This window comes from Oryx dammah, unplaced genomic scaffold (genome assembly GCF_014754425.2).
Source record: "Oryx dammah isolate SB20612 unplaced genomic scaffold, SCBI_Odam_1.1 HiC_scaffold_24, whole genome shotgun sequence".
NCBI classification, from domain to species: domain Eukaryota; kingdom Metazoa; phylum Chordata; class Mammalia; order Artiodactyla; family Bovidae; genus Oryx; species Oryx dammah.
The window spans coordinates 3,306,094-3,322,385 of NW_024070208.1; positions in this window are offsets into that span (position 1 = coordinate 3,306,094).

Here is a 16,292-nt window from a genome sequence, read left to right on the forward strand (position 1 = left end):
AGAAGATGGGAAAGAGGAAAGAGCATGAATTTTGGTGACAGCAGATCAGAGTTACTTACCGGCTGGAAAAATATGTGTTGTCTTTACGAGTATCCATTTCTTCATATCCAACGCAGATACTAACATTTGATCATAGCCACATTGTGAGGACCAGGAATAATATGCTTCGTATATTTTCATTTAATTGACCTGTGGTGGGGGTTCAGTATCAGGTGGAATTCCAGTTAATAAATACAGAAGGAACTAGGAAAATAGAAACTTATTTTTAGATAAAGATTACAATAATAATTGTTGTAGAAAAGATCTACTGAGGGATGGTAAAATTCATGAATAAAAGTCTGAGGAGAAACAGGCTTTGTGAAGTTTCAAAGTACCAGTATATTTGTTAACTACTAAGGGAGACACCCGAGAAGGCAACGGCACCCTACTCCAGTACTCTTGCCTGGAAAATCCCATGGATGGAGGAGCCTGGTAGGCTGCAGTCCATGGGGTCTCGAAGTTGTACACGACTGAGTGACTTCACTTTCACTTTTCACTTTCATGCATTGGAGAAGGAAATGGCAACCCACTCCAGTGTTCTTGCCTGGAGAGTCCCAGGGACGGGGGACCCTGTGGGCTGCCGTCTATGGGGTCGCACACAGTTGGACACGACTGAAGTGACTTAGCAGCAGCAGCAGAAGGGAGACACAGTAACCTTAGAGTGGAGAAATACAATAGATACGACTTTAACCAAGTTATCCAAGTTAGCATCACCAGGAAAAGACAATGGATATCATGGGCTCTTTAATACAACATGTTGAAAGGATCCATCACTTCTGGGTATTCTTATAAAAATCATCACTTATTCTGATCATGAGAAAACAGATCCAGGCAAAATCCAAGTTGAAAGAAAGTCTACAAAATAACTGATTAGTACTCTTCAGAAGGATCAAGGTTGTAAAAGAAAAGGGAAGACAGAAAAACACAAGTTGGATAGAACTAAGAAGAAATACAGGGAAATACAGTCCTGAATTAAAAAAAGAAAAAGACATGAGTGGAATAACTCCTAAGATTCTAATAAGATCTGTAATTTAATTACTAGTATTGTGCCAATGCTAATTTGGCTCTAATCATTGTCCTGAGTAAGGAGTTAATGTCACAGGGAGCAGGTGAGGAATATATGAGAACCCACTGTACTATTTTTGCAACTTTCCATAAGTCTAAAATTAGCTCAAAATCAAAAGTTTAAAAAAAATCCAGTGATTCTAATGTGCAGTCATGATTGAGAATCTCTGGGTTAGAATGCAATACATCCTCAACAAATGATAGCTATTACCAAAGTTTGTTAAATGTCATGCATGACCAATCAGTTCTGCAGTTCGCAAGCATGATTCATTTTATATGTTTGTCTGATCTGGATTTATCTTTCCAGATACTGATGATAGAATATATTCAAATATGACATAGTCTTAAAAAATAGAAGTCATCAAAAAGAACTTTGCATTATTCAGCTTTAGAAATTATGTTTTTCCTAGATAATATGAGAACACTTCCTATTTCCCTGTCAAACTTTTCACATTAAAATGTGAGTGACTTTCACCCCTACACAGCACTTGTTTTAAAGCCTGACTCCTTTCATTTCTCTCTAATTTTGTGATTCTTGATGAATAGGATGGGGAGTCTCTTTAAGTATGACTTTGCATAGGAAAAAATAAGATAGTATCTGTTACTCACTGAACATTATCTAGGACAGAACAATTATTTTGGTTTGATTAGCAAGGAAGGAAGGAAGAGGAATTAAGGAGGGATAGTTCTGTTTATTTTCCAGACCAAATTTAGAAATTCAGATTGTTTCTGTTAAGTAGAAAATGTTAGGTAAAGCATATTTTCTTCAGTGTGTATCACCCACAAGAAACTTTAGGAAGGAAGGAGACTAGAGTAGTTATTTACCTCTATGTAGAGTTTTAAAACAATTACTAGTGTGGCAAAGCCACTCAATTTTTAAAATCAGAATATTTGGAATAATAATTTTACTCCAATTCATAACAGAGTTTAAAGTTCTTACTTATTCTAAAAGGATCTCTAAGTAAATGATCCATTCTTAAGTATCAAAATAAAAATGGAAAATTTAAAATATTTAATGAAAAGTGTTCATTTTTACCCTCCATGTTATGAGGACTTAACCTGTGCAAGCAAAGGGCCCTAAAGCCAGTATTTCAGAATGCAGGGTGGTTATCTGGAAAGGTTGCTTAATATCTTCATATGCTTTTCCCTCATCTGTAAATGGGGTTAATAATAGTGATTTTCTGATAATATTGATATAAGGAGTGGTAAGATAATTTTTGAAAGTGCCTAGCAGAGGACCTTGGAGAAGGCAATGGCACCCCACTCCAGCACTCTTGCCTGGGAAATCCCATGGACGGAGGAGCCTGGTGGGCTGCAGTCCATGGGGTCACTAAGAGTCAGACACGAGTGAGCAACTTCACTTTCACGTTTCACTTTCCTGCATTGGAGAAGGAAATGGCAACCCACTCCAGTGTTCTTGGCTGGAGAATCCCAGGGATGGGGGAGCCTGGTGGGCTGCTGTCTATGGGGTCGCACAGAGTCAGACACGACTGAAGCAACTTAGCAGCAGCAGCAGCAGCAGCAGCAGACTACCTGAAGCATAGTATGTACTAAATTATATGTTATCTTTTTCATTGTTCTTGTTTTCTTTTCTTTCTTTTTTTCCTAAGAAGCATTAAGAAAAGTAAAAGGGTAAAGAAGAAGACCACACCCACTTCTGGGAGAGCCAGACAGTGGCCTGCACCTACACCTACCAGTCAGTCAGTTGGATATTTTTGACTAGTTCTTGACATGTATTAGGATTTGAAGGATTATTGCTAAATGAATTAATATAATCACACTTTTGCAAATGTCCTCAGCTCCCTGACTCTCCATTTCTCCTTGTCCTTGACTTGTGGTAACTATGTTTACTTGAATTCCTGTGTCCATCTTCTCCCTGGGGGCCCCCGAGCTGGGGAATATTGCTGGAGAAGGTTACCTGTCTGAGCTGACTGCTTCCCTTTGGGCCATCACATGCCACGAATCGACCTTCACCACCACTCAGAAATGTTTCTAAAGTAACTCTGCTCCCCAGCAAGATTTTAGTTTCAAACCTTCTGTCTTTCACACTTCCCACCCTCTCATTCTTTGCTGAATACATCACTTTACTTTTCATTCAGAAAATAGAAAACATAGAATGAAAACTCCATCTGCCCACAGCTAAATCCAGAAACTTAAGCTCCTTCACCTCGTGTCTGTTGTGTTCCCACCTGTTACTATGGAGGGCGGTCTCTCCACCATGGCTCTGAGCCTCGCCCACAGACTCTCAGTCACCTTTCCTGCTATGCACACACTTTCCTACATCCTTGGTCTTTCCCTCTTGCTTATTTCCACGTACGTGTAAACATGCCTCACTACTTTCCTTCTTAAAATGCAGTCTTTCAGGGATCTAACATTTCCATCAACTATGCTCCATTTCTCCGTTCCTCTCAGGAGCCCAACTTTGTGAAGCTTTATTTTCTATCTCTACCTCTTTACCTTCTATTCGCTTTTCATCCAATTCTAATCTGATTTTTACCTTCACCATTTCGTTGAAAGGGGTGAGTTTGTTGTATGGTGAATTAAGTTTAATTCAGGAAGATGTATTAGGAAAGCCATTTAGCCTTAAATCCAAGCCACTGTCTCTAGTTTAGATTCATCAGTAAATGATAATGTGATTTTTAGTTGAAACTTCCACTCACATCTTGACAGATGAAAAAAGGTCATTTATTGGCCCCTTAAAAAGCCTATCAACTTTATGAACTGGCTAGAAACATTGAAAAATAGACAAGAACTGGAAATTGACAGTTAAAATAATATGGAGATAAGGTTTTCTGAATGACTGGTTATTCGGCTTTTGTAAATAGAGATCAGGTTGATTTTCACCGTGGTGGGTCACAACAGCTAACTATGACTGATGTCTCAGAAGCTAGGGTAATTTTGGTTAGATGAGAGCTTCTGTGAACAGAGGCTTTGTGGACAGACTGGGGTGGCAGGTGCTGACCTCAGCCAGGCAGGTGCAGTTTCTACCTAAATGGCATAGTCAGTGTGTGGATTAGATTAGCTAGAAAATCATATTTTCATCCTAATTAAGACTTGCCTCAAAACAAGCAGAGTTTTAACATATGGAGTCTAAGTAATTGGAGGTGAGGAACTCAAGAAATTGACAGAGACTGTGTCAGATGGCAGACAAAAATGGAGACCAGGACCCGGAGTCAAAATAACAGTTTGTAAAATCAGTTGGGATTTCTATAGAACAAGACCAAGGAATGTTTTGTACAATTTTAAATTGTTTCCATGAAAGAAAACCAAGAATTTTTGTAAAAAATTTCAGTGGTTGAAGTGTGTTTTAGCACTTTGGAAAATTTACTCAGATGAATTGCATGAATCACCCCAATCTTAATGGGTACTATAGGCTCAACCGCTAACCCATATTTTGAAGACAGGCACTTTTTCACAGTCTCCACTGCTTGCCCTACAGCCTGGGGAATCATTCTCATCTTTTCCCTGGGTATTGCCATAGTTTCCTGGTCTCCCTCACATGCTGACTCCTCTAGAGTCCATTGCTCTTCACAGCAGCCAGAATGACCTTTTACAAATGTAAATCAAATCATACCACTTTCCTGCTTAAAATCCTGCAGTGGTTCCCACAGCAATTAAGTTAAGACCTGTACTACTTACCGCGATTTATAGGGACCCTACCTAATCCAGTCACAACCATCCCTTATCATCTTTCCTCCTGGCAGCTTTGCTTCAGCTACCATCCCAGATCATTCTTTTTTCAGAGATTATGCAGATTTTATTCCTTCAGCCTTGGAATGCTTCCTCTTTCATCTCCATCCCTCCATTAGTTCCAGTGTCATCGTCTCAGAGAGGCCTTTAGTGATCTCATTATCTGGAGCAGTACCCAACTCATTCTTTCATTTTGACACCTTCTAACCTATGACCCTTTGTGACCCCATGGACTATAGCCCGCCAGGCTCCCCTGTCCATGGGATTCTCCAGGCAAGAACACTGGAGTGGGTTGCCATTTCCTTCTCCAGGGGGATCTTCCCAACCCAGGGACTGAACCTGGGTCTCCCTCATTGCAGGCAGATTCTTTACCGTCTGAGTCATCAGGGAAGCCCAACCTATGACCCTGTTTTCTTCTTTCTGTAACACCTATCACTCTGAAACCATCCTGTTTAATGTATTTATTATTGTCTGCTAATCTCACTGGAATGGAAGCTGTATGAAGTCAGGGCCTTCAGTTCATGGTTGCATCCCTAATACCATGCCTGACAGCAAGGAATATCTGTCATGCTGGTTGTTAAGCCATTTACTTCTCCACACCAAACTCCTATTTCTGTGCTGTGCTTTGTGCCTCTGAGGCTGGGAACCTGCAAGTCACATTTCTCTCCTAGAGTTGGGTTCCTTTTAGGCTCTGTCGACTGGGGGCAACAGAAGAAAATTACAAGGTTGGGAAGGGAAAGACCTCCTCTGCTCATGTTCCTACTGTTCCTGTGGGCACCTACAGTCGGCACCGATTTGCAGATGTCTATGCTTGGAAGAAAAGTTATGACCAACCTAGATAGCATACTCAACAGCAGAAACATTACTTTGCCAACAAAGGTCCGTCTAGTCAAGGCTATGGTTTTTCCAGTGGTCATGTATGGATGTGAGAGTTGGACTGTGAAGAAAGCTGAGCACCAAAGAATTGATGCTTTTGAACTGTGGTGTTGGAGAAGACTCTTGAGAGTCCCTTGGACTGCAAGGAGATCCAACCAGTCCATTCTGAAGGAGATCAGCCCTGGGATTTCTTTGGAAGGAATGATGCTAAAGCTGAAACTCCAGTACTTTGGCCACCTCATGCGAAGAGTTGACTCATTGGAAAAGACTCTGATGCTGGGAGGGATTGGGGGCAGGAGGAGAAGGGGACGACAGAGGATGAGATGGCTGGATGGCATCACGGACTTGGACATGAGTCTGAGTGAACTCCAGGAGTTGGTGATGAACAGGGAGGTCTGGCATGCTGTGATTCATGGGGTCGCAAAGAGTCGGACAGGACTGAGCGACTGAACTGAACTGAAATGATGCCTCCAGAACCAGCCCCCTCTCTATTCCTCAAACACACTGACAACAACCTGCAGAGCCCTCCTTAAAAGACTCCAGCTCCGGGGAGACTTCTAAGCCTGGAAGCTAGCACTGCCCAGTAGAAAGGCAAGGCAAGTCATTTGTAATATTTTGTTTCCTTATAGTCATGGCATAAAAGTAAATATAAATAGGTGACACAAGTATGCTATTTAACCCAAGATATTGAAAAATATTATCATTTCTGTCTATAATCAATGCAAGAATAATTAATGAAATACTTTATCTTCCTTTTTTTCATACTTTGTCTTTGAAATCTACTTTCAGTTCATCTCAATTCAGATTAACAATATTTCAAGCTCTCAAAAGCCAAATGTGGCTAGTGGCTGCCATGTTGGATGATATCACTCAAAATTTAATATTTGCAACATCTTCCCTCATTTTCCAGGCCCAGGTGAGGTCTTTCTGCTGTTACTACTTGTGATAAAACTGTGCTTAACACCTACCTAATCATTCCCTGTACAAATCATTCCTTGTACAAATCATCCCTTATTGAAATAACTAGTCTGCTAGTTATTCCTTAACTGAATTCTATTCAATACTTTTGTCCAATAATGAATGATGCTGTTGAGGAACTAAGATCATTATACCTTAAAAAGCTACATAGATGATATGGTTTAATCTTTTGAAACAGAGTAGAAGACCTGAGTACTGTTGAAGAAAACAGAGCCTGAGGAACAGTCACATAATCTGAAATCTGCTCACTCCTGAGCTGGGGAAATGTTGACTTTGCTGTGGGCTGCAGCGCAAGCCAATTTTCCACCTGCCCTCCCTACTCCCCTTCACATCACAAAGAGAGATGTGACTATTTTCTGATGGAATTTGGCCAAGATTTTTATAAAACCATGAAATGGTTTTGGAATTATCCACTACAAAATCAAAATGCAGTGTCATACCTTTGCCTCTAACAATTTAGGTAAATCTGAAAATGTTACTTTTTGTAAGCACTGTTGTCAGCTATGTGTATGTAAAACTTAGGCAACTTTCATTAAAAACAAACAGATAAACAAAAAAACTAACCATTTGCTTGATTATAGGAGCCTGGAAACCAATTTCATTGTATTCAACTTCTTAAAAAATTCTGCCAAATTGCTTTTTTCTGTGCGAATACAGCTTCGGTGGTCAGAGTATTTATGTTAGGAATTGTAAATGTGAGTAAAACATTTCCTTTCACCATATGCCAAGAGGCAGGACTATATCTCTGGTTGATTTGGTCACATTGTTTCTGAAGCTGGAAGTTGACAGTGTGGGCCAACTCTGCTTTCATAAGATCAGAGCAAATTTTGTGCTTAGAATGGATTGCAGACTGAAGGCTTCCTCTCCTAGATCCTGTTACAGAGCCCGTGAATTCCATTCTCTTTGTTTTATCATGTCCCTTACCCTCTCTTAACCTTTCTGTACTTTGTCTTCTGTTTCCTTTTCCCATTCCCTGGTACTCCACTGCTGCTTTCTCTCTTTTCTCCACTTGGCATTGCTATTCTTTTGTTGCTGAAAGGATACACTTCGCCTTAGGACTCGAGGAACCTGCCCAAGCCAACATAGATGGAGGAAAAGTCTATTTTGGGGGACATTCTTTGCTGTGCCCTATCTTGATGCATCTGATCTCTCATCTTCCCCTTAGACCTACTTCAATTTATATTTTTCATTATAACTTTCTTTAACTTTCCATTCTTTTTGTCATTCTCCAGTCTTTCCTCTCCCACTAATATAAGTTTTCAGCACTTAAATAAAGACTTTTCTCTTCAAGGTAGTAAGTGAACTTTAGTTAATCCTCCATGCATGCTCTTTTATTACCACCACTATATAAGGCAGGAAGGAGACTGAGGCTTTGCCAGATCCCAGAGGGGTCAATTTAGTGTCAGAACCACAAGCCTGATAGGCCCTGAGCTTAGTTCTTTATTAAGATTAGAAGATAAAAGTCTGTCTCTCTCATAAATGGTTCCCTGGATTTATACAATGCCCTTTTCCTGAGGATCTGAAAGCACCTGAACATAATTTGCCAATGGCCTCACAGGGTTCAAGGAAATAAATGCTTGCCAATATACCTGTTTGTTAAACAGAATCAGAATCTGTCAAATAGGATTTCATCAGTAGGACCGAAACAAATGGAAGAGACTCCGTCTCCTTTCTTTTGCTTTTATGCGGATCTTGCAGAGAATCGGAGTTTGCAAGAGAACTCTGCATGGGTCCTTACTGCAGGCAGTTGCTTGTTGCCTTGGCAGAGCTGCATGGTATGCAAATGAGCAGCTCTGGGAGATAACAAATCTCACAGGTAGAATGGATTTTCTGTGGGCCAAAGGGCATTTCCAAATTCACTGTGAAGCTGCCCTATGACACTGTTGTGAAATAGGTTAGCAACTTGCCCAGAGTCACACTGCTTGTGAATGCTGTGCCAGAGACGGGCGCCTCCTTCTCCAGGAGTGTTCCCACCAGCCCACACTTGGCCTCTGATTTCTCCTTATCAGTGAATCTTACAAACTGACGCGTTACCAGAATGGTTCCAGGCATAAGTGGCAGCAGGAAGTGCATTGAGAAGGATGGAGTACCCACTGCCTAACGCTGCTCCTGAGGGGGGCTTGGATGTTATGAAGGCACAGAAGTTTCTACTTCCTTTGGTGTAAGGACACCCTGGGGACCATCTTCAGTTACACGAGTCAAAGCTCTGCCTCTTTTATGAGGTAACATGCCCAAGGCTGCAAGTGAAGTGTGTAGGGGAACTGACGAGTGGAAAAGTGAGAGATGAGACGCATCTCACTCCCCCACCATAGTCAAGGTGTCTGTTTCCACTTCCTATGGCTGCTGTAGTAAGTCACATTAAACCTGGTGGCTTAAAACAAGATACATTTATTCTCTTACAATTCTGTGAGCCAGAAGTCTGAAATCAGGATCACCCATGTCTGCACCCTTGAAATTAAAAGATGCTTGCTCCTCAGAAGAAAAGCTATGAAAAAACCTAGACAGCGTATTAAAATGCAGAGACATCAGTCTGCCAATAGCAATCTATATAGTCAAAGGTATGATTTTTCCAGTAGTCATCTATGGGTGTGAGAGCTGGACCATAAGGAAGGCTGAGCACCGAAGAATTGATGTGGTGGCGAGAATACACAGAAGAAATGTACAAAAAACATCTTCACAACCCAGATAATCATGATGGTGTGATCACTAATCTAGAGCCAGACATCCTGGAATGTGAAGTCAAGTGGGCCTTAGAAAGCATCACTACGAACAAAGCTAGTGGAGGTGATGGAATTCCAGTTGAGCTATTTCAAATCCTGAAAGATGATGTTGTGAAAGTGCTGTACTCAATATGCCAGCAAATCTGGAAAACTCAGCAGTGGCCACAGGACTGGAAAAGGTCAGTTTTCATTCCAATTCCAAAGAAAGGCAATGCCAAAGCATGCTCAAACTACTGCACAATTGCACTCATCTCACATGCTAGTAAAGTAATGCTCAAAATTCTCCAAGTCAGGCTTCAGCAATACATGAACCGTGAACTTCCTGATGTTCAAGCTGGTTTTAGAAAAGGCAGAGGAATCAGAGATCAAATTGCCAACATCCACTGGATCATGGAAAAAGCAAGAGAGTTCCAGAAAAACATCTATTTGTGCTTTATTGACTATGCCAGAGCTTTTGACTGTGTGGATCACAATAAACTGCGGAAAATTCTGAAAGAGATGGGAATACCAGATCATCTGACCTGCCTCTTGAGAAATCTATATGCAAGTCAGGAAGCAACAATTAGAACTGGACACGGAACAACAGACTGGTTCCAAATAGGGAAAGGAGTACATCAAGGCTATCTATTGTCTCCATGCTTGTTTAACTTATATGCAGAGTACATCATGAGAAACGCTGGACTGGAAGAAACAAGCTGCAATCAAGATTGCCAGGAGAAATATCAATAACCTCAGATATGCAGATGACACCACCCTTATGGCAGAACGTGAAGAGGAACTAAAAAGCCTCTTGATGAAAGTGAAAGAAGAGGGTGAAAAAGTTCGCTTAAAGCTCAACATTCAGAAAACGAAGATCATGGCATCTGGTCCCATCACTTCATGGGAAATAGATGAGGAAACAGTGGAAACAGTGTCAGACTTTATTTTTCTGGGCTCCAAAGTCACTGCAGATGGTGATTGCAGCCATGAAATGAAAAGATGCTTACTCCTTGGAAGAAAAGTTATGACCAACTTAGGTAGTATATTCAAAAGCAGAGACATTACTTTGCCGACTAATATCCATCTAGTCAAGGCTATGGTTTTTCCTGTGGTCATGTATGGATGTGAGAGTTGGACTGTGAAGAAGGCTGAGTGCCGAAGAATTGATGCTTTTGAACTGTGGTGTTGAAGACTCTTGAGAGTCCCTTGAACTGCAAGGAGATCCAACCCATCCATTCTGAAGGAGATCAGCCCTGGGGTTTCTTTGGAAGGAATGATGCTAAAGCTGAAACTCCAGTACTTTGGCCACCTCATGCGAAGAGTTGACTCATTGGAAAAGACTCTGATGCTGGGAGGGATTGGGGGCAGGAGGAGAAGGGGACGACCGAGGATGAGATGGCTGGATGGCATCACTGACTCGATGGACGTGAGTCTAAGTGAACTCCGGGAGTTGGTGATGGACAGGAAGGCCTGGCGTGCTGTGATTCATGGGGTCGCAAAGAGTCAGACATGACTGAGCGACTGAACTGAACTGAACTGAACTGTGGTGCTGGAGAAGACTCTTGAGAGTCCCTTGGACTGCAAGGAGATCAGGCCAGTCAATCGAAAGGTAATCAACCCTAAATACTCTTTGGAAACACTGATGCTGAAGCTGAAGCTCCAATACTTAGGCCACCTGATGGAAAGAGCCGATTCATTGGAAAAGACCCTGATGCTGGGAAAGATTGAAGGCAGGAGGAGAAGGGGATGACAGAGGATGAGATGGTTGGATGACATTACCGACTGAATGAACATGAGTTTGAGCAAACTCTGGGAGATGCTGAAGAACAGGGCAGCCTGGCATGCTGCAGTCCATGGGGTTGCAAAGAGTCGGATATAACAGTGACTGAATAACAGCATGTAGGCGGAGTTTGGTCTGGACGCTCTGGCGTAGCCTTGTTCCTGGCCTCTTCTAGCTCCTGGTGACTCAGTGATTCCTTGGCTTCTGGCTGCATCACTGCATTCTCCACCTCTGTGATTACATCACCTTCTCTTCTGAGTCCAATCTTCCTCTGCCTCTGTCTGCAGAGACACCATGATGGCATTTATAACATACCCAGATAACCCCATAACCCAGGATCATCTTTCCATCTGAAACCTTTAATTTAATCACATCTGCCAAGATACTTTTTCCACATAATCATCACAGAGGCCTTTATCCTTCCAAGGTGGGGCGCTAGATCAAGGTAGGAATTTGTCTAACTTCTTAAATCTCTAAAAATACTTTTTTTTTTTAAAAGTTTAATCTCAAAAACTTAACACACTTTCTTTCATTAGAGATGTGGTGGCAATAAATACTACTCAGCTCCTACTGCTGCTGCCAAGTCGCTTCAGTCGTGTCCGACTCTGTGAGACCCCATAGACAGCAGCCCACCAGGCTCCCTGTCCCTGGGATTCTCCAGGCAAGAACGCTGGAGTGGGTTGCCATTTCCTTCTCCAATGCATGAAAGTGAAAAGTGAAAGTGATGTCGCTAGTCGTCTCTGACTCTTCTTGACACCATGGACTGCAAGCCCACCAGGCTCCTCCATCCATGGGATTTTCCAGGCAAGAACACTGGAGTGGGTTGCCATTTCCTTCTCCAATGCATGAAAGTGAAAAGTGAAAGAGAAGTCGCTCAGTCGTGTCCAACTCTTAGTGACCCCATGTACCGCAGCCCACGAGGCTCCTCCATCCATGGGATTTTCCAGGCAAGAGTACTGGAGTGGGCTGCCATTGCCTTCTCCGAACTAGGAACTTAAAATATTTCTGATCTTTGCTGTGTGGTTCTGTTGTAATGGTTGGAGAAATTTCTGGTTTGTTTCTATATTCGCTGGGTTATTGCCAAGGGTTGTAATGCTAAGATACTGTTTTTCACAGACTCAAACCTATCAACATACATTTACTAGATTTGTACTTCTGACCATTCAGAGTGGAGCCATAAAAGAATAAAGTTCTCCTGAGTATTATGTTGGTTAGTTTGTTATGTGGGGCTTGGGGAAGATTTTTGCTTATGAACAGTTTCCTTCCCTCCTCTCCCTCCTTGTAATATAACTGATCATTTTAGTGCCTCATGGCACTCCTAACTTTTCAGAAGTCTACTTTTATTTCCTTAAAGGAGACTATCAGAGAGGTATGTTTAGATTTTCACTGTTATTCCTCTCTGTTTGGTCAAGGTACACAGTACTTTTTCTTTTCTCCTATTTGTCCCATGGCTAAAGTAGTAAGAAAAAATAAGACTGGATGGTTCCTTGGAACATTTTGATATTTGCTTGTGTTTATCTTTGGTTGAGAAATCTCTTAATAGGGAACTATATTTCCTATATAGATTTCATGCAAATGTGAAAAGAATTTCAGTCTATTCTCATATTTTGGAGGGAAAAAACCCTGAAGTTTCATGATTAGATTTGAGGTTTGTTTGAATTGTAGCTTCAAAAAAAAAAAAAAAAAAAAAAGAAAGAAAGAAACATGAGAAGTGAACTCATATGAAATAATAATCATATTAATAGAAACTTCTTTTGTTTTGAAACAGAACTAAATTCTGAAACACATCAGGTTCATGGAGACATTTATGACTGGTTTATAATTTTATGATTAGTTTAGTAATTTTATGGAGAATCATGATCACAAACCTCAGTCTTTGTTCTCCTTACCTTTTCAAATAATTTTCATTCATCTTCCTAAGTATAATGTTGAATATCCCATTTTCCTAGAGCAGTGAAAAAATTTCTGTTAATTGAGCAGGATGTTTCATTTCTTTTTATTGCTGTCCTTAACTCATCAGTGTAAACAACTGAATGCATTCCACACAGCTGCCCTCCATGACTTCATAGGCATTTAACAACCAGTAGTGCAGTGCATAGATTTCATGTGCTGTGTTTAGTTGCTCAGTCGTGTCCAATTCTTTGCGACCCCATGGGCTGTAGCCTGCCAGGCTCCTCTGTCTTTGGGGATTCTCTAGGCAAGAATACAGAAGCCGATTGCCATGCCCTCCTCCAGGAGATCTTCCCAACCCAGGAACTGAACCCAGGTCTCCTGTATAGCAGGTGGATTCTTTACCAACTGAGCCACCAGGGAAGCCCAAGAATACTGGAGTGAGTAGCCTAACCCATCTCCAGGGGTCTTTGACCCGGGCAAAACATTCTTGGATCATGTTAAAAAAAAAAAAAAAGACATGATATAAAAACCCCAAAGAACAATTTCTTCCTTTTTAGGCTTCTTCCTAAGCCTACATATCAAGTTCTGCTACAGCTCCTTGCCCCTAAGACCATCCCAGTGTCTCCACATCTATCACACATCACTGCTTTCATGAGTTGGGCCATCATCACCTCTTACCTAGGTTATCAGTCTTTAAACAATCTTTAAACTATCTCCAAGCTTGTGTTTCTCCACACTAACAGCCTATGGTCTCTCTAAAACCCAGATGATGTGATAAAATTCTCTAGTATAACTCAGAGAAGGCAATGGCACCCCACTCTAGTACTCTTGCCTGGAAAATCCCATGGATGGAGGAGCCTGGTGGGCTTCAGTCCATGGGGTCACGAAGAGTCGGACACGACTGAGCGACTTCCCTTTCACTTTTCACTTTCATGCATTGGAGAAGGAAATGGCAACCCACTCCAGTGTTCTTGCCTGGAGAACCCCAGGGACGGGGGAGCCTGATGGGCTGCTGTCTATGGGGTCACACAGTCGGACACGACTGAAGCGACTTAGCAGCAGCAGCAGTATAACTCACAGTCCTCAGGATAAGATCCCAATCCTTTACTTGTCCTTTCAGACTTCTCATGATTTTGCTGTTTTGGTCTTTTTTAAAAATCTCATCTCCTGTCTTTTCTTCCATTACATATAAATTTATTGTATATACATTTACAGTATAAATTACAAAATGTTAAAACGTTGGTAAATTCCTTACAAGTATTTTTTTTTTTTTTTTTGCAGATGTTGCTCCCTCAAATGGAAACTTCCACTCTGTCCTCTGATTCTTCGCCCTATTGCCAAGCCACTATTCTTTGCTTGATTATGCCAGTTTAGCAGTTACCTCCACCTGGAAGTCCTCACTCTAGCCCCTCCCAGACAAGATTATTTTCTCTTTCTACTTGCTTCCTCAGTTTAGCCCTTATTAAACACCTTGATTTTGTCTTTGGTTCTTTAAATTACCTTCAGGGCAATTAAACTGTGTTTATATAATAGGCATACATAAACATTTGTGAGCCATGGGGCTTCCTTCATAGCTCAGTTGGTAAAGAATCTGCCTGCAGTGCAGGAAACCCAGGTTTGATCCTTGGGTTGGGAAGATCCCCTGGAGAAGGAAATGGCAACCCACTTCAGTATTCTTGCATGGAGAATTCCATGGACAGAGGAACCTGGCTGGCTACAGTCCATGGGGTCAAAAGAACTGGACACAACTTAGTGACTAAACCACCACCAAACATTTATGGGCTGAATGTAGAACCCTAGTCAGATAGGTTTGTCATGAAAATGAGAATAGACAAGGAAAAGACAAAACAAGTTGAATGCAAGTTTCAGCCCCATTATATATTTACAATCATTGAGAGGAATCTTAATTTTCTTTGTTTTACTTTCTTCTCCAAAGAAGCAGAAGTGCTGAAAGCAGAACTTTGCAGAATAAATTTCTTGTTTTCTTACAACTTACTTACATAGTACTTTAAATGGATCTAGATATCTCTTGTTGTCCTAAGCTCTTCCTCCAGGTTTAACTTATTAAGCTATAATCATTTTTTTTTAGTATTTCATGTGTTCTTGTTTATTCCTGTAAGAATTTTTTGAAGGACCCTTGTCTTTCATCAGAGAAAAAAATGGAATATAGTTCAATTTTTGGAATGTTGTTTTTCATGATTCTGACCATGGCCATGAAATGCAACAGCCCAGAGATAAGGCAGCAATCAAACAGTATTTGGAGGGATGTGATACTCTTCTAGTAGAGGAATTGTCAAATAATTCATAAATATAGGGAAATTTGACCTTATTTACTTTTTATAGTTGCACTATTTAATTGAATAGCAGACCTTTTCTGACTTGGATAACCCTTAGGAGAAAGTTAAATATTTAATAAAACTTGGCTTTTCCTAAAAGATTTGTTTTTACTGTCTCCTAACAGCTTGAAATGCCATTTAGAATGAACTCTTTAGTAATTGAATTGTTTCTGAAGGTTTGGTAAAACAAAGTATTTATCAGGAAGACAGAGGAATAGATGTTCAGCCTTCTCTCCACTCCACCCTGTCAATCTGTTGGACGTTTCTTGATGAATGTTCTATTGAAAAACTGAATGTAAAATCCTGAACTTCTTTTTCCCCTCCTTGCTTTTTCCTTTCATTTTCTCTCTCCATCCCTCCCTTCTTTCATTCTACAGTTACCAAATCTCTGTATGTATCATCCACATGAAGACCTGTGCCTGCATCTCAGCTTCTCTACAGGAAACAGAGTCTGTCAACTAAAAAAATTTCACAGTTAAAAAGTTGAGAATTGTGTTTTATTCAGTGGACAAAACTGAGGTCTTAAGGTTGGGACACCCCCGGTAGCTCAGATGGTAAAGAATCTGCCTGTAATGCAGGAGACCTGGGTTCGATCCCTGGGTTGGGACGGTCCCCTGGAGAATGGTTACCCACTCTAGTATTGTTGCCTCGATAATTCCATGGACAAGGGAGCCTGATTAATCCATGGGGTCACAAAGAGTCAGACACAACTGAGTGACTAGCACTTTTGGCTTTTAAGCCTGGAATACAGCAGCTCAGATAAGTCTGAGACTGCTCCAAAAAGACAAGGTTGGGGCATCCAGGATATGTCGGAGTTTTTGCAACAAAGACCAGAGAGTTGGAACATCCAAAGTTTAAGAGTAATGTTAGTTACAGCAAAGTAATAACTCAAGTTAAGTAATTTAATGCTTTTCTATGTATACTGGAAAATGGAAG